The sequence below is a fragment of the Sminthopsis crassicaudata genome, chromosome 3 (genome assembly GCF_048593235.1).
Source record: "Sminthopsis crassicaudata isolate SCR6 chromosome 3, ASM4859323v1, whole genome shotgun sequence".
NCBI lineage: Eukaryota > Metazoa > Chordata > Mammalia > Dasyuromorphia > Dasyuridae > Sminthopsis > Sminthopsis crassicaudata.
The window spans coordinates 71,649,656-71,670,340 of NC_133619.1; the positions used below are offsets into that span (position 1 = coordinate 71,649,656).

General features: G+C 32.1%; 1 protein-coding gene across 6 annotated transcripts in view; it reads left to right on the top strand.

The window, feature by feature from the left end:
* ERBB4 (erb-b2 receptor tyrosine kinase 4) overlaps window positions 1-20,685 on the top strand; it is a 1,327,834-nt gene that overhangs the window by 1,299,133 nt on the left and 8,016 nt on the right. The window lies entirely within an intron of this gene.

Sequence of the window (20,685 nt, forward strand, 5' to 3'; positions counted from 1 at the left end):
TTTACTGTAATTGCTCTCAACTGAGCTTTCAATTTCCTACCAACTGCATTTCTTCATTCATCTCGCTGCAATGCTATTAGGCTTTTGAAAGAGTATATAAGAGACCATTACAGAAAGAATCAAAGTGACCAGCTCCTTATGTATAAAATGAATAGGGTGACAGAGGCTTGCTCATCACTTCTTGAAATACCAGGACCAAGGGGAACCCTTTGAAATGAATAAAGAAAGTAAAGCTTCATAAAAATGTAACATTGATACTGAACACAAAAATATTTGGTCAAAATTGTGGAAGTCCTAAGAGAAGTTGGCATATGCATGCAGAACCACACACATATAAATCTGCATGTGTATCTACACACATATGTACAAACATACATAAATATATTTAAAGTAGGATTTTATTTATATATTTATTTTATGTAAAGTAGGAATACTTAATCATGTATGCTTTGACAGTCTAGTGAAGACTGTGAATATTTCAGAATAATATTTGTTAGCCACATCCATAATTGAAGTGCATGCTAAATTTCACTTAAACATTAGTGAAAAAAGGGTGTATATGTGTTCCCCATCCAAGTTCAAGTTCACTAATCCCTTGAAGTCCCCAAGTTAAGAATTTTTCATGGAATTCTCATGGTATTCCTATTGGGATTCTACTGAAAAGAGAATACTGAAAGGGATCCATGAATCTGACACCAGATGGTAATAATTCTTATGGTTACAATTTACCTGACACAGTACCAAACAACAAGAATACAAAAAAAAAAAAAAAAAAAAAAAAAAAAACCAAAAAAACTTTTTATCAAGGAACTTACATTCTTCTAGGAAGAGAAAATTCAAACTATTTGGTACATATCAGATATTTATATGGGAACCTAAATAAAGGGAAACTATTAGCAACTGGAGGAGCTAAGAGAAAGGGGCATGGTCAGTAAAAGACTTCCTTGCAGAAGTCAGGATTTGGACTATTTAAAAAGAAGTCAGTAAAACTGGGAGGCAGATGTGAGGAAGCAGAGTATTCTCGACATGAAAGTTAGCTAATACAAAGGCAAAGAGTTGGAGTGTCCTCTATTCAAAGGTCTGCAAGTAGACCAGTACATTTGTACTAAAGAGGACTCTTTACTGTGAGAAGAGAGGAGAGTATTTTAAAATGTGAAAAAAGAGGACTTTCTATTTAATTTTTAGGGTAATTGGGAACCACTGGATTTCAATGAGCAGCAGATGAGGTTACACATCAAATAGATGCTTTACCAAAATTACCTTGGCAGCTAAGTATGAGATGGATTGGAGTAGAGAGAGAATTGATGTAAGAAGCCCAGTTATAAAACTATTGACCTAGTTGTGATAAATCGATGTTTGGAAATAAAATAGGGTTGTGGCTGTATGGGGGAGATATATATGAAAGATGATGGGAAGGTAGAAACAACATTTACCAACAGATTAAATATGAAGGGTCAAAGTAAGCAGGAAAGGATGACACCAAAGTCATTAGAAAGATCAGTCGTTTTTGTCAGCAATAAGCATATTGGGAAAATAAGTATTTGGAGAAAAAGGAAATAAATTATCTTTCAGAAATATTTGGCATGCAGGCCTAAGGGACATTCAGTTCAAGATGCCCAAGGAACTGTTGGAGGTGTATATCTGTAGATGACTCTAGAACTATGTACAGAAATATCTCTCCATAGAGAGAATAATTGAATCCAGGGATGCTGACGAGATCATCAAGTGAGAATATAGTGAAGAAAAATATTCAGGCAAGTGCCTTTGGGGACATACATTATAGAGGTACTGTCTTGAATGGAAGGATTTAAATAGATTTGTAGGACATTATATAAGAACCAAGAGAGATCAATACCATGAAAACATGGAGAGAAGAGGATAATAAGAAGACAGAAGGAAATAGTATCAGGGGTAATCTGTTTCTTGATTTGAGAAAGGATTAATTGTGACCATTTGAGTACATAATTAAGGTAATATCATCCAGGTTAATATGGTTAATATTTTTTTCTCATTGGTAAGTAAATGTTGTAATAGGCTTATTTCCATACTTTGCAATTTTGGGTAATTTGCTATTTCTTTTGGGTGGGTATCCCCTCTCTCAATACTGATTAAACTCCTTTTCGAACCTTAGCATGTGTAATTGCTGTCTACAGTTTACCATTAATTTTCCAAAGCAAATCTACCCAGCATTTTCTAACAGTTACTAATTCGATATATAAATCAAACATTACTTTTATAGGAGGGCAGTAGTGGGTGAGTTTTCAGAATGAAATTGCATAAAAGAAAAGCAATTATAGTACCATCATTTTTAGTCTGAGGTATGCTGATGTAATAGAAGGGTATCCTTGGAGGGAGATGGGCCTAGGTTCATGTCATCATCAACACTTAACCTCTCAGTCATCTAAATAACTCACTTTGACTAAGAATTGAAAAGACAAATTGTAGCTGCATCAGGAAATTTTCCGTAAGGATGGACCTGTCTTCTCTCTTCCCTAAATAATAAATTCTTATGCTTTTCTGTAATTCAAATGCTTTCTTCACAGGGCTTACCTCTCCAAAAATGTTTATCATGATTTTTAAGTCTATAAAATGTTTCATACCTCTTCATGAAACCATGACACATAAATGAAATATGAAAATACTTCACAAATACTTCACAATACTTCACAATACAAGATTGAATGGTTTGAATTTCTCCCATGTAACGCTATGGCCTCTCAATATGTTAATTTTATCCACTCATGAGGAGAGAGAAACCCAGCTTGCACACACACTTAGAATGAGGGCTTCAACTGAAAATGTCTGGCCACATATTCCAATGGCATCTCATTGGTTGACTATATCTTGATGCTTTCAAGTGGTCAGTGGTAGTTCTTCAAGAAAACAAATCCAATATGTTCGCTATTGGGCATGTGGATTTTCAGGTACATTATTTCACCAAATTTATTACAGGCAGTACCTTAAGAACCCAACAGATATTTTTCATCTAATCATCCTTTTTTACTTTTAGTTCATTCACCTAATTAGGCCCAGTTAGCCTAGACTCTGATCATTAGACATTTAACATGTCGGCTATACAACATAGAAGAATACCAATGTGTTCATCCTTTGAGTTGTTTCAACACTAATAGGAAATGATTTTTTTAATCTTCAAAAGGATTATTATTTGAAAAAGAGAAAGGCCTTTAAACTAGAGTATTAGATATGCAACTGTACCATCAAATGAACTTCATAGAATAATTTCTTCTGGTTGTATTTTTAAAAATAGCATTAATAAGTCTTAACAATTGGCTTATGTAGAATGATAATCAAAATGCACCAATAAATATTCATACCAAATTTGCATAACACCTAACTAGTGTTCCATCATTAAATAAGCACCTAGATAAATAAAAGAAAAATAACAATCTCAAGACTGTAATGTTTTATATTTGCAATTTCTGTTTTTTAGTAATCTCACATACATTGACTCATTTGATATCCACATCACCAGTTGCAGATTTGATTTCATAACTCTTGAGTTTGAACCCAAGTTTTTTCTGCTTAGTTTTTCCTATATGATAGGGGAAATTATTTCTATTATCTTGACTTCAATTATCTTACCTGTAAAATTATGGGGTCAGATTAAGTGGTATCTGATATCCATTCATCTATATAAATAGTTATCCTGTAAACATTGTTTAAGTAGATACATAGACACTGATGTTTTATTTGGTATATGGGTTACACAGGTAAAATAATATTTTTGAAAAGAGAAGGAAATATAGTAATATCTTGAAGGAACATTGAGTCTAGGCTACATTCAGATTTTATAATACATTGATTTATGCTACAATAGAATTGTTTGAATTTTATACATGAGGAAACTGTACCTTAAGTTTCCAATGAATAGTAGCTGAGTTTAGGATTCTTATTCCTAGTGCTCTTATTCCTAGTCCATTGTTCCTTCCCTACTAAGTGGACCTAAAGTCAAGAAATCGAGTTTAAATCTACCCTAGGACCCTTGCTAGCTGTGTGATGCTGGCAAGTCACTTCATCTATGTCTATCTCAGTTTCCTCATCTGCAAAATGGGAATAATAGCAGCATTTATCTTCCAGGGTTGTGATGATAACATAAGATTTACAAAGGTCTTTACAAACTTCACAGTATTACATAAATATTAGCAATTGTAATTATTCCCATTATGTCAAGAATCCTACCTCAGCAAAATAACACTTGTTAATATCTTGAAAAAATAATCACCTATCAAAAATATTTATTAAGGACTTCCTTTGTGCAAAGTCCTGTGCTACACACAGCATACAGACAAAAATATCTGAGTCCCTTCCTTTAAAGATACTTCTAATTGAATAGGCAAATATAAGATGTGTTAACAGTAATTACTTTGGCTCCCACTGCCTGAGAGCTTGGTTTCTACATTTCTCAGGTAACCCAAGTTTTTCTAGTACTTTTAATGGGTTTAGAGAACATTTAGTTTCTTCAATCCATTCAGTTCCCCAGCACCCCAGTTGTATTTAATCATTTAAAAGCTAGATTAGGCTTTTTAAAAGTATAGATAAGAACAAACTAACAAATATCCTAAACCTTCTCCATAATGAGATCATAATCCTCCTCCCATTTCTGTCCTTTTAATCTATGGAGAAAGAAAAGAAATTAGGTTCACAGTTTAGTTCAGTTCCTTTATAACTGCTTCTTAAATTATAAGACCCCCATGAGGGGGTCTTGTAACTGGAATTATGAAATTATGATTTAATATTAGTGGATATTTTATTTATATCTTTTTATATACCTGGGGTCACATAAAATTTCTCAGGTGAAAAGGCATCACAGGTGGGAAAAGTTTAGTATATATTATCTGTACCCCCAAGTTTTAATTATTCACCCATTCTCACCTCCAACTCTCATCTTAACACACTGCACTAACTTTAAAGGGCTTTTTTATTGGGGTTGACAACATCCAGCCTGGACTCTTAATTCCTGAAACCCCAGATCTCCAGATTCTGGGTCCAGGGACCCTATTATCTACCCTAGAATTAAAAAAGACAACCCAATTTTTTCCCCCGGAAACTATAGTGTCCAAACAATGGAAAGTTAGACTTTTCCTCCCACATTGTGACTACATGAGACCTTTGATCTTGATCAAGATATCCCTGTCCAGTAGTTTTAAAGACATAATCTGCAGTAGCTCTGCAGCCAGTGGAAAGGGGTTGCTTCCACACAGTGGTAAAGAGATGTATAATATCTAGAAGCAGGTCCCTGTCTCTCTCATGTGGGTGCTTCTCTCTTAAGTGATATGGACATGAGCAAATCCCTATTAAGCTCATATGATAATAAGTATATATACAATGATTTTGAGGAGAATACACCTAACTGAAAAATCACCTGAAGGAAAGAACTCGGGGGTGAAGTTTGAAGGCAACTAAGAATGATAAAATAAAGAAAAATTATAATCCACTTGTGAGAAAATCTATGCAAAGGCATAGAAATAGGTGAGAAATTGGATATTGTCTCTGGGAAATGGTAAATAGCCAAGTTTGTCTGTAATATAGACTGGGGAGAGTAAGAAGCATTAAGAATTAAAAAGGAAATGAGATGGCTCAGGTAGAGCTCATAATGAACATTATTGCCTTTGTTTTATCCTAGAGACAGTTGATAACCATGCACGTTTCTTGTGTACAGAAGTGATCTGGTCACTTGTGCTTTTAGAGGAAATTTTGGTGACTGGGTGGAGGATAGATTATGGACAGGCAATGTTTAAATCAGGGAGATTTATTAGGAGGCAATGAGAAGAAGAGAGGAAAGGGGATTATAAAGTAATTTTCAGATAAAAGATGCTCATTTCTAGGACAGCCAGGCCAAAAGAGTATTTGGGAGAAAATTGAAGATTGAACTGGGTCTCAATGGAAAGGATTAGGAAGATTGTACTAATACTAAAGGAAGTTCAGATTCTACCTTCTTTTTATCTACATACATACATATATATATATATACACATATATATATATTATATATTATATCTGTCCATCTACGGACTGATCACCATATGTCTGCTTCATTTTTTAAGGAGATGGTAATATTTTCCAAATTATATTTGAAAGAAAAATATTTGGGGAGTTCATATACTTAGTCTTTGCCATTGTAGAGATTCAATATGATAGATGAGTTACACTACAAGCTTCTGCGATATAGTAGGGATAAAGTCATTTGAGCATCTGTATTAAATCCTATATCAATAATTATTTCTAAGACTAGAGTTACTAGGCTTCCCAAAAATAAATGAACAGGTTGGAAATAGACTAGGTTAAAGTTCCTGCCTAATCAGTAGTAAGAGTGGACCTATGTATGGATGGTCATTGTACTTTCAGCATCAATAAGACAGGGAGGTGGAAGGAAAGAGAAAATATTGGTAATAATAATAAAAAATTAAGCAAACTATTGTCAATTCAGCTACCAGCTGCACATATCTAATGTCATTATTCTCTGTTTTCTGTGAAAGAGTTAACCGTCTTAGAAAGTATGAATGAATATTATCATATACCAGTCCAGTTTTACTGTGGAGAACCTTAAGAATAAAGAGTAGATAAATAAATTAATACTTTTATAAATTTAGAAATTTCTAAGTCTAAATAAATGTACACAAGGATTACTTGTACCATTGTTCTCTCACCTTTTATATCCAGAAAAAAATGTTTTAGTGAGTTTTTAAAGGAATATGTGAGGAAAAAAAAGGTATTCATTTCTTGGTCAATTGGCAGCCCATGGGAAAAGTTGCATTTTTCTCCTGGGGGTACTACCTTCAATCTGATATTCATTTTGGCTCAGATTAGTTGTAAATACCAGCCTGTTTCTATGAAATGTAACTGGTGTTTGCTCTGTGCTGCTGGGACAGCCATGCATTGTTTGTTCTGTCAGTAGCTGTGCTGGAGTATTCACTGAACATTATTCAGATCAGCTCTCTCCAACCAGCTGTCCTAATTCCAGGTGGACCTTTTTACTTGCCACAACAGCTGTGCAGCCTGGTAGTTTAAAAGGTAGTAGTTGAGTGAATTAACTATTGTTGCAAAATCTCTTTTTCTCCAGTAAACATCTTGTATGGATGAACTAGCACTGTTGAAAATATCATTTCAATAAGTGCAATAATGGACAAGATTATGTCTTAATTATATGACCTTAAATTATTTATATGATGTTGCTATCTAAAACATTTCAGGAAAGTATATGATCACCCAGATTGTAATAGAAATATTTATTTCCCTTTATCACTTTTCTCACCAACCCTTTGCTATGTAACTGGCACTGCTTACTCTCATGTGCACAGCTTCCAACAGACTGAGTCATTTTTCAAAGTAGATAAAAACCTAAAATAGACTAATTATAAAAATTATAAATTTTTAAAAATGTAATTTGTAATGATTAAAAATCTTCTGAACCCTCAGTGATGGGAATGGGGGAGGAGAGAGAGAAAGAAAGAAAAATAGAACCTTTGCAATGAATATGAATGGTCAAGGAAAACCAATTTCTGTATTAGCCATGTCCCAAAAATGTCTCAATCTGCATCCTAATCTCAATACCTTTTTATCAGGAAATGGATCCTTTTTCCTCTGATCTGTTTGTATCTAAGTTATTCATAATAGATCATCTGAAATAGTAACGGGCCTTAAATCTTTCAAAGTTGTTCATGTTTATGATATTGTTGGTATTGGTATAATATTGTTGGTACTATACAAATTGTTGTCCTAATTAATGTTCACTTCACTCTATATCAGTTTATATTAACTTCATTGGTTTCTCTGAAACTATCCCTTTTATTACTTACAACATAATACTATTATATTCATGCATCATAATTTATTTAGCTATTCCCTAATTGATAGATAACTTCTTTGTTTCCAGTAATAAGTCCTCACCCATTAGGTGCTATAAATATTTTGTAAATATATGTCCTTTTCCACTTTGATCTTTTTGGCCATTAATCCTTGTACTGATAAAGCTGAATCAAAGGGTGTGCAGAACTAAGTAATTATTTTTTGAGGGGAGGTGACATAGTTCCTAATTACTCCAGAATAACTCTACCAATAATGTCTTTATATGTCCTCTTTGCCCCAGTCCCTACATTTCTCTACGTATAGTTTCTGTCATATCACAGTCCAGATTTACTAGCAGTTTTTTGGCAAATATTGAGTTCTTATCCCAGTAACTGGGGTCATTGAAATCTGGTACTGTTAGATCCTCTTCCTTTTTACTTTTCCCCTTATTTCCCTTGAGATTTTTGGCCTTTTGTTCTTCCAAATGAATATTAATTTTATTTTTAACTCTACAAAGTACTTTTTTATTGTTCTGGCATTGAATAAGTAAATTATTTTAGGTATCATTGTCATCTTAATTACATTAGCTTAACCTATCCATGATTAACTCATATTTTTCTAGTTACCTTGGTCTATTATTTCCGTAAAGTGTATATAGGTGAGTTCATGTAGTTTCTATGTATATTTGAATAGGTAATTTGCCAGTGTTATATATAATTTTTAACTATTTGAAATGAGATCTCTTTTATCTTTGCCTGTTAGGTTGGGTTATATATTGAAATGTTGGTGACTTATATGGATTTTTTTTTTACTCTCATACAACTTAAAGCAAGTGTAAATTACAAAAATATTTTAAATAGGAAAAGTTTTATTTAATTGATCAAGCTGGAACTTTGGAGCCAGTAAGAACTGATTTCAAATTCTGCCAGTGGCACAAATCTTGTAACCATGTACAAGTATTGAGCTCTCATTAATTCCAGCTACTTTCTGACTCTAAGTTGTGGGAGAGTTATATCTCTGCACCAGGTCAAAGAGTCTGTACACTAGAAGAATTTACAAGTTCATACCAACATATAGAGAACATGAAGTTTTATTAATTATGAACAAAGTAAGCCCATAACTACTAATTTAAAAAACTCTCTATCTAAAATTTTTACCTGGTATGTCTCACTGAAGACCATTTATTTAAATTTGTAATAGCCATTTGCATAGAAGACAACCTCCAAATGGAATTAGGGCAACTATACTGACATATTTATAAATAGGCTCTTTTCTTATAAGTGAATTATGCATGCTCCCTGAAATCTCATTTAAATTATTAATAAATTTATCAAATGTGTTTTGCACAAGTAGTATAAAGGTAAACTTTCCAATCTACTTTGAATGATCTCAATATAAATGAATGGGATTTACATTAAATTTTCTGTATTTTATTCACTCAGTTGGAACAACACATAAAAGCAGATTGATCCTTGGAATGCAGCCTTTTAAACATTTAATCTATTTCTACTGCTTCTAAAATTTGAAAAGGAGGGTGACAAGAATATGACTATTATATAGCAAATTAGAATCCAAGGGAGATAATGAAGAAAAATGCATACATGTATTTATGCAAAAAAATTTTATATAAAAAACAAAAGAGTGTAATTATATAGGTTTTCTAAAATTGAGTATCTAATTTTATACTTTTGAAGTTTACATACACAGATATATAGATATATGTATATGTATATATGCATATATATATACACACATATATCTACGTGTGGATGTTGGTGTGTGTATGTGACCTTCTGAATCCTCTCAAGGGAACTATTAGAAGATAAGCAATGTTCTTAATAACAACTGGTATTTGTTAAGTCCATATTGATTCTAATAAAGTAGACCTGCCATTATCCATGGAAAAGTTGCTTACTTTCCCCAGGTCTCCATTTCTCTCAATTATGAAATAGGAATCATCATCATTATGAAGTACTAATCAGGGTTGTTATGAAACTCCAACCAGATAATTGCTATAGAGTATTTTGTAAATTTCAGTGCTAATATTGCTTATTGATATGAAACCATTATCAGTAATGTTGTGTTAGGCATGGGAAAAAGTTGAGTTTGGAACTCAAAACAAGCATTTTTGGGTTTCATACATGGCGCAAAATTAATCAAAAAGTCAGTATTCAACTCCCTATTCATTTACCTTAATAACAAAAGAACAATAGATTCTTAAACTGAAGACCTTGATCCTAAATCAAAAATGGGAGTTTATGGCTATTTTGAATTTTATTTGGTTTGAAAAGTTGCCATGTCCATTAAGAATTACATCTATCTACTTTAATGTCACTCTATAGAGTTGAAATATTGTCACATAATAGTTAAAGGAAACCTGTGCAGATCAAGAGAAACATGGTAATTCCCTGCATCTTAAACCCAACCAGAGATTGTAGAGATGACACTAGTGGAGAAGATAGGAATCTCTGTAATTAATGATGCCAGAATGATATGCAATGAATGATATTCAAAAAGCATGACCAAATTCCATCTGCTTATCTTTCATTAATTGCTGGTATTTTGTGGCTAAGTAAAAATGTGTGTGTGTATGTGTGTGTGTATATATATACATATATATATGCATATATATATAGATAGATAGATAGATATAGATATATATACATATATATACATATATATATAGATAGATATCGATATAGATATAGATATAGATATAGATATATATGTATGTATATAAAATTTCCTTTTATTTTGCTTTGAGAATGAGAATAACCTCCTTCCCTTATAATGAGATGTAATTTGCACAAAGCAGACATTTAAAGCAATAGGATTAAAAAGTCAGGGATTTAGAAATTTTCCTTAAAGAAACACAGTAAAAATAGTATAGAAAGATGACTCCTTGTAAATGAATTAAGATGCATTTTACAATAGGAGCTTTTAAAGAGATAGAATCTTATTGTTCCACTGCTTATTTCAAAAGGATATGAGTCATTACCTGTGAATACTGCAATTTACTTAGCTTTTAATAAAGTAGAGAAGTTTATTGAGTAGAGTTCTGTGCTAAGAACAAAACTCTATTAATCCTAGTTTCATCATGTGAAAACTTTATCATCCAGTCATTTAAAATCACCCTTCTCCCAATTAACTGCTAGACTCTGATATAGGAAGACTACTCAATGGTTTAAATAAAGTGATTTCAGGGACAATGAGATGGCATATCCCCCACTGCCAACCCCATCCAAATATTTCCCTCCTCCTGATGATTCATGACTAAAACTTCAGCCTTAGAGATTTATTTCTTTCACTTCATAATCACTTGGAATACAGATACCCCTAAGAGAAGCAAATTGTTATCATTCATTTATACATTAGTGTGAATGTCAGATCTTCTCTTTAGAGGAGGTATTGATAAGGAGTTGAGATAAAGAAGCCAGAAGAACAGTGGATAGCTGAAAAAAAATGTGGGCAGAGGGAAGCAAAGAATCAAGAAGGTATGGCAAAGAAAAATCCTATTTACTTCAGAGTTTCCCTAGAGCCAGTCATGTAACTATATCTATCTATAAAATATGATACTAAATTCATCTATAAAAATTCATTTAATAATCTGAATAACAAAATATTTTTTAAAAAAGCATATTTGTCATAAATAATCTATTTTATTTATATATTTTAAAATTTGGGCTGAAAAGTGTTCTTTTTTGGCTCAGATAAACATTGGCTAATATTGTCTCTTCACTTATCTCATCATCTTGTAAGTCAGGCAGAAAAGGAAAATGAAAAAAATTAAGAGACAGGGGAGATTAAGTCACTTGCCCAAGTTTATAAGCTAGTCAGTTGTGGCTTCCAGCATACTTATCTTAACCCAGGATTTTTTTTTCCCAAGTAGACCATCTGTACAGCTCTCTTTGAAAACATGATTTGTTTCCTTGCAAAGATATATTCCCACAAAATCAAATAAGCAAAGATTGTAAAAGTATTTTTGGACTGCTTTCTGATTTTCATTAGTTTACCCTACTTCCTATAGGAAGATTGACTGGCATATTAATTGTATCTTATTTTCCTGGTGGAACTGTATAAAATAAAGGTGCTAGGGGATATATTAATATTGATTAGATAAAAAAGTCATAGAACAAGATTCTATTTTTTATTAATTGGATCAAGAACTTCATCAGGAATAAGTTCATTTAAGGGGAGAAATTTACTTTTTATTCCACAGTTTAATAAAATAAAAGTTAGATGGAGATTGCTGATTTGTCAAAAAATTTAATTTGGGGAAACTGATAAGTAATGATGAAATAATAACAATTTTCCATTTGGTCTGATTTTCATTTGTAATAAGATCAGCATTTTGCTAAGAAAGGAGAAAAAGATAGTTAGTACAGTCTATTTGCAGTGAGGAAATCTTAACAATTAGCACTATTCCAGAGCAGAAGAGTAGGTCTAAGGAACCAGGGAATAGGCTCTCCTTCACTGATGGTATGTAAATAGAACAAGAGTCACTTGATAGTGATATTACTGAAAGGCTCACTCTTCAATATTCACTTCCAATTCTGAGATTCTGAGAGGATGTTATTTTGACAAACTATATGGGGAAACAAAACCTTTCTATTTATCAATGTAACATTTAGGTTCAATAATACAAAATATACTTTAAAATGTTTAATATTTTAATACTACTAATATTATATTTCATGAACTTACTATATTACCTGCCCTTCCCATAACTTCTGTCATCTAAACCAAAGTTATGAATCCAATACCCCAAAGATAAAGACACAAAATTAAATTGGTCTCCATCTGCTACCTTCACAAATCTCCCATTAGAAAGTACCATTTATCCTCCTGCAGTTCATAGCTTCTCCCTTTGCATCTCCATCCTGCTGAAAGCAAATTCCTTCACTGGCTAACTGTAGATATGGACCCAGTTCTACCTTCTAAATATTGGGCAAAATTGAGCTTTGATGGACCCCTGAAAGAAGTATGTTCTAAAACCAAAAGTCTTCCTTCTGAGGTTACTGATTTTCTCTCTTAGTTCAGATTCACTCTAGTCTAATCTAACTGTGCAGATTTGAATTTTTACTCACAGCTTTATGTGCAGCTGTAATCATTTCCAATATTAAGAGTTCAATTCCCCAAATGGATATGGGGGGGAGTTGGAGAAAAAGATTGTTAAAAGCTAAAAACAGAAAAAAAATTAAGTAAAATCTGGCTTGGCTCTAAAGCACAAAAAGTTATTTTCAAAGCCCATAAATTATGACATTGTGATTAACATGTAATTTAAATATATTTAAACAACAATTATATCAAATTTTGAGCCTAGCTAATTGCCCTCACAGATGTTCCCTAGAAGGGGAGTTGCTCTTACATGGGGAAGCGAAGTTTTTTTTTTTTTTTAAATTATAAAAGACCAGTAATATAGAAATGCATATATATATACATATATATATATATGTGTATATATAATATGTGTGTATATATATGTGTGCATGAATAATGTGTGTGCATGCATGTATGTACTAATGCATACATACACACAGAAATTCAACAATCCTAACAGCAATAACTGCTAAAAAGCTTTTTCTTATTATTGAGCTTTTATATTGAGATAAGGGGGAAATATAAAGGACAAGTCAGTATGAAGCTGATGTTTTTTGGCAAGAGGACCTGATATGGATTTGGCAAGTTGCTGGTGGTAAATCATGACAGAATAGCAACATTAAGTGAATTCTATTATGGTGCAACCTTTCTTGATGTCTTACAACAGACAAAAAATATCCAATTATTTTGATCACAATAGAATGAAAACTAGTCAAGGTTATAGAAAAAGGTGGCTAACAAACTGTCTATTTTTCCAGAGAAGAACAAGCGAGCCATTTTTCTTCCATTATCATTTTTCTTTGATTATTCTATGACAAGTAAAAGGAACAGAGATGACTGATGTTCTCTCCACAGTAATTGTAGTTTAACAACATTATTGGCAAGTCAATAGGTTAAAGCATTTATACTAATGATAAGTATTTTGGTGAATCCCCCTGGCCTTAGCCAACTCAAAAGTTACATGACTTTTACTTTTCAGCCCCTTTTCAAATCTTCTTACTAAATTTCAATAAAGTCACCCTACTTTTGTTTGTATATGGTGGCAACAAATTATTATTGTTCTCCTTTGAGCTAGTGGTTCTCAAGGCATATATAGCAGAAAAAGTGCAGAACCTGGAATCAATAGAATAGTATGTTCCATTTTGCCTCTGACACTTCCTAACTACATTATCCTGGGCAAGTCATTTAAACTTGGTCAGCCTCAGGTTTTTCAACTATAAAATGGGGATAATGGAAGTACCTTCTTCTGAGAGTTGTTGTAAGAATCAAATTATACATGTTTATTCTTTTCCTTATTTTGTGGTCTCTATAATAGTGAAACTACAGTTTTAGCCTTTAACCTTGTTTACATATATTATTTCCTTTTATTCCCATAACAATCCTGTGAAGTAGATGCTATTTTCACTCCCATTTACAGATGAGGAAAACAGAGTAAGAGAGGTAAAATGAACTGTCCAAGGTGACAAATTATCATATTAATTCAAGTTATCAAGTCTTACTGGCTTTAAGTCCAGAGTTCTGTCCTCTATGCTAACCAGTAAATGCCCAATTACTACTGTTTAGCAGCACATTTTAATATCACACATCATATTTCTGTGTCATTTCAAGTTTTAATAAGGGCTTTTTAAAAGTAATACAAGTGCTCCTAGCGTTATATGTATAAAACTTGGTTGAAAAAGATAAAATAATCATTTCTATTTTACAGATAAAGAAACTAGGTTAATGACTTGTCCAAGGTAATATCTCAAACAAGTAGAGTAAAAGAGGAAAGGTTATGGGAATGCCAGACAACATTTTAGGGGTGAAGGAGCACTAAGGGGGTAAGCAGAAAATGAATATGAGGATCAATAAATTAGGCAGCACCAAGCTAAGACAGGAATATCTTGTTAGTTAAATTACATAATGAGAATTAATAAATGTTTGATTTAAACCAAATTAATCAATTTTATATTTCTTCTCAGAGTTTTATTCTAATTTAATACTACACATTGTCCTGTGATTGGCAGGGAAAATCTAATATTTATATGATTCATTATTTTTAAGATGATTTTATCTCTTTTGGCCTTTCATTGTGGATGATAATTGATAGTTTTTTAATTAACTGCATTTACACATGAATATTGTATTGTCTGTGAAAAAAAATGTATCTCTAAATATCTGAGACATTCTAGACCATCACAACATATTTATGAAAATTTCAACAAGACTTGAGCATCAACGTTATGGTGCTTTCTGTTTCTATAAGAATAAAATATCTACTCACCATAATAGCAAAAGTTTTTCACCATTAATCATTCGCTATTTAGGTTTGAGCTTCCTGTCCATATTATCCTATTGCATGAATTGTTTTGTAAAGTCACAATAATCCGTCACTTATTCTGACATTTCACATTAGAAGAATCAAGAATGGCCTTTTTAAAAACAATCCCTAAATTATTTGCAAAAGATTATAAGCTGGCTCTAGTGATTACCTAAATTTGTTTGACACTCTTTCTTCTTTGATAGTTTCCAAAATTTTATTTGGTACCCTGGCATTCAAAAATAATATATTTCCCCCATGATTTCTTCCCTTATGATTTTGATAAACAGAGATTCTTTCTTACAGATTTCAATTGGGGATTTTTTTTTTTTTTGCAAATTTTTAACATCACTAAATTATCTATAAAACACTACCTTGGCCAGACATCAAGACCAGCATATATTTTCCTTACCTGACTATAATTTTGGAGAAGATGGGAATACTTTTTCTTTCTTATTTTAGCATTTAATTCAAAGATTCATGATTTCAATTGGGTGTTTAGTTATACGCTCACATTATAGTAATTAGTAAAAATAAAATTTTTCTTTCAAGTGACATGTCTAGCGGGTGTGAAAACAGATGGGAGACAATAGAGCCTGAGGAAAGAATTGTGAAAACCACAATTTGTGGGGTCTCTGGCCTTTTTTATAATCACTTTGTACCAGGGAAATGATATCTAAAGAATATAAAGCCCGACTGACATGTCTTGACTCTGAAAATTTGGTCTGTAGGACATAGAAGGCACTGTTATAGAGTCAAGATAGGACTTAAGTTGGGGAAAGGGCTTTGCCAGAGAGGTTTTCATATTTAATTTTTTTCTAAACTAAATGTAAAGATACAGTTCTATCTTCTCTCTCTTACTCCCTTACTTCCTCCCTCATTGAGAAAGCAAGCAAATTTGACATAGGCTATATAGGTGAAATTGTGCAAATATATATTTCAATATGGGTAATGTTATAAAAGAAAACACAACCACCCCCCCAAAAAAAAGAAGAAAAGAAAAGAAAATGAAAATAAAGTGTTTTAATTTGCATTCAGACTCCATTCTTCTCCCTGAAGATGTATAACATTTTCATTATAGGTCCATTGTAATTGTCTTAGATCATTGCCTTGATCAAAGTAGCCAAATTTTTCATCATACAATATTTTTGTTACTATGTATAATATTTTTCTTGTTCTGCTCACTTCAATTTACATCATCTGTATATGTATGTTTTTTTTTCAGGTTTTTCTGAAAGCATCCTGCTTATTTGTTTCTTATAGAACAATAGTATTCCATCACAATTATATACCACAACTTGTTTAGCTATTCCCCACTTGATAGGAATCCCTGCAATTTCCAATTCCTTGATACCATAAAAAGAACTGCTATAAATATTTTGCACACATAGGTCCTTTGGCTATTTCTTTTATCTCTTTGGGATAGTAGTTTTATTGCTGGGTCAAAAGGCATGCACAGTTTTAAAGCACTTTGGGTTTAGTTCCAAATTGCTCTCCAGAATAGTTGAATCAATCTAGTACTTTGCCTATGGTGCTTTGGTGTCCCAATTTTCCCATATTCCCTCATAAATTTGTAATTTTCCTTTTCTAACATATTATCCAATTTAATAAATTAGTAAGTATGAAGTGTGATACTTCAGGTGTTTTTAAATTTTCATTTTTCTGGTCAATAGTAATTTAGAGTATTTTTATATGAGTATAGGCATTTTAGAAGTTTTCATTTGAAAAATTTCCAAATTTGTGATCATTTGTTAATTGGGCAGTGCCTCATATTCTTATAACATTGACTAAATTCTCTATATTTGAAAAATGAGGCATTTATCAGAGAAACTTGCTTTAAAATGTTTCTAAAGTTATAGTTATTAATTGTATATTTCCTTGTATGCTATTCCCCATTTATCCTCAAAAGTGTTTTGCTTCTGACTTTAATTTCTCTTCCTTTAATTCATCTGCCCTTCTACAATCCGACCACACCTCTTCTTTTATTCCCTTTTCTTTATACTTCCCTGTAAGGTAATCTTACCCTACAGAGTATATATTTCTATATAAAACTGAGTTTATTATTCTCTCTTTAAAGGTTCAAGTGTTTGTTTGTTTGTTTTTTGCCATCACCCCCATCTTCTTGGCCTTTAGGAGTTCTTTCATGCTTCTTAAGTGACATAATTAACTCCATTTGACCTCTCCCTTCACCTTCTTTTACACTCTTTAATTTTGTTTCTTTTAAAAAATCATTGCATCATAATCAACTCACACCCATATTCTCTATGAGAATACCTTCTAACTGCACTAAATAGAAAGTTCTCTAGAATTACAAGTATCACCTTCTTATATAGTAATGAAATCAGTTTAACTTTATTTAACCTTTATTTCCTTTTCTTGATTTTCTTTTTATGTTTCTCTTGAGTCTTGTATTTGAAAGTCCAAAGTTCTATTCAACTCTAGTCTTTCATCATGAATGTTTTAAAGTCCTTGATTTCATTGAATATCCATTTCCCTCCTAGTGGATGATAGTCAGTGTTGCTGGTGAGGTGATTTTTTTTTTTGGTTACAATCCTAGGTTCTTTGTGCGCTGGAATATCATATTTTAAGTCCTTTAATGTAGAAGGTGCTAAATCTTATATAATCCTGATTGTGGCTCCATGATACTTGAATTGTTTCTTTCTGATTATTTGCAATATTTTCTCTTTTACGTGGGAGCTCTAGAATTTAGCTTTGATATTCCTGGGAGTTTTCATTTTGTGATCTCTTTCAGATTCTTTCAATTTCTCTTTGGCCCTCTAGAATATTAAAACCATTTTTCCTGATAATTTCTTGAAAAATGATCTCCAAATTATTTCTTTGCTCATAGCTTTTCGGTATTACAATAATTCATAAGATATTTCTCCTTGCAGCATTTTTAAAATACTTTTTTCAATGAGATATTATTATGCATTTACCTATATATTTTTTTCATTCTATTGAATTTGGTTGATTGTTTTTTGATGTTTTGTAGAATGATTAGTTTCTACTTGCCAATTTTAATATTTTAGGAATTATTCTCCTCAATGTGCTTTTGTATCTCCTTTTCTATTTCACCAATTCTGCTTGTTAATGAGTTCTTTTCTTCAGCTGATTTTTGTTCCTCTTTACCAATGTTGACTCTTTTTTTTCTATGATTTTCTTTCATTATGTCGTTTCTTTTCCCATTTTCTCTACCAATTAAGTTTGATTTTTAAAATCCTTTTAGAAGTATTCAAAGAATTATTTTTCTATGAGGCTTTAGATATAGCTGTTTTTACTTTGTTGTCTTTTGATCTTCCCTGTCATCATAATAACTTTCTAAGGCTAGTTTTTTTTTTTTTAACTTTCTTGTTTGCTCATTTTTCCCTCAAATTATTTCTTGCACTTTAATTTATGTCAAAGTTAGAATTTGTACTTGGAGTTGAAGGAGCTAGTTTTTGAGGCTCTGTGAATATTCATTTTTAGAGTGATATGATCTAAAAAGACATATGATTGCTTCTCAAATTTGTGTTCTGGTTTGTGAACTACCACAAGTACTTTTCTCTGCCCTGAAATTATGACTTCTATACCCCTATGGCCATAGGCTTTAGTATATTAGTACTTATCCTCATTCTTTGCAACTTGAAACCACATATGGACAATGTAACAGTCTTGAATCCAATGCCAACAAAATCTCCTTCTGACAAGTTTCTGATCTCTTACCATCTATGAACTGAGATTTTCAGAAGTCACTATTCTGATTTACTCAGCCTTGCCAATTTGGTTGCCTCCTAGGCCTGCTGTTATTTTGCAGATATGTGACATATAATTCAATGAGAGGCTTTTCCTGCTAAACTAATTTTTATTGGGATAGAAAATTGTTTCACCTCATTGTTCTGTCATTTTGAGGCACTATTTTACATTTGTTTGGGAATTTGGGAAAGCTCAGGCAAGTCCCTGCCTTTACACTGTCATCTTGAAGTTATAATCATCTTCTTTGTGAATAATTATCTTCTTCTCATCTTTGGGTCTAGAATTATGGAATTCATTGAATTTAGGAACCATTTTTTTTTTGTTTTATTTTTGCACTGGTTAGCAGTGTGTCTTATATATTAATTATTTAATAAATGTTTCTTTAATGTGAAGATCCTCTTCGATGTCTTATTTTCCTGAAAGAGAAAGGTAGTTAGATTTCTTGAGTTACTGCTCTAATTTCAGCTTCCTGAGAATAAGGAATATAGATTGTTGGGAGGGGCTTACATGGCTTCACACCTGGAGTTGGGGTGGAGGAAATTAGGGAACCTCTGAGTTATCTTGGTGATTTTTGAGGATATTAATATTAGAGAGGTAAAAGAAATTGTTTTGAAGTAGAGATAAAGTTCCTATGGTTTTTCAGTCATATTAAGAGACTGTGTCAAAAGTTTTTAGGCAACTTTCTTTCTATAGTTTTCTACTTTTTTAGCCTAATTAAGAATTTCCATGTTATTTTTATCCTACATATAAATCAACAGTTTCTATCTTCTTTCCTCAAAGACTAATCATTGTTTAGACACACATACACAACAATAAAAGAGGAAATAGCATATCCATTTTTATAACTATGGCTGTTGGATAGTGCAGTGGGTAAAGTCCTGGACCTGGAGTCAAGGGTTCAAATCTGGTCTCAGATATTTACTATATGTATGACTCTGAGCAAATCCCAACCTCAGTTTGCTTCAGTTTTCTAAACTATAAAAAGGGGGATCCTGTAGAAGGAAATGTTAAAGTATCTTTGTCAAGAAAACTTTATTAAGATGAGACCATGAAGACTTAGACACAACTAAATACTACTCAAAAACAATTTTTATAACTGTAGAAAGAAAAGTTACTGACCTAATAAACTACTTAAAAGAAGAAGGATAGAAGAGACATGTGTCCCACTTATTTTGGAACAATCTGATTTCTTCTTAGGATGGTAATAGTAGTTCACATTTTAAAAAAGACTTTAGTAGATCTTTCAGATTGTTTTCCTTACAAGATTTTAATGAAGCAAATAGAACCTGAAGATAAGAGGATGCTTTTATTTAGTGAATATCATTGAATTGTCCAGGGTTATGCAACTATTAAATGACAGTTTAACGTGGAACCCAAGTGTGAGGCTCATTTTTCTACTTTACCATCATGATTTTGCACACGAGTCTTATTTTTTTTTCCTTGAGTTGTGTAGAAAAGAAATTTTTCCTTGTTTGGGATCAAGATTTGAAAATATTTTTTCGATGTTCTTTGTTCCCTTTCAAAATTATTAGAAAAAATAGTATGATTAGATTTGTCATCCTTGAACATTGAATTTTGGGATTAAATTTTCACTTTCTGGAATTAAGTCCAAATATTTGATTTTCCAAAGAAAATTAGCGATCTTATAGCCAGAGTAGGATGTGATTTCACCAGTTATGCAACTTCACTGTTGTGCATGAGTTCTCCATTGATTCACACAATTCATGTGGTTTTTGTTTTCCATTCAT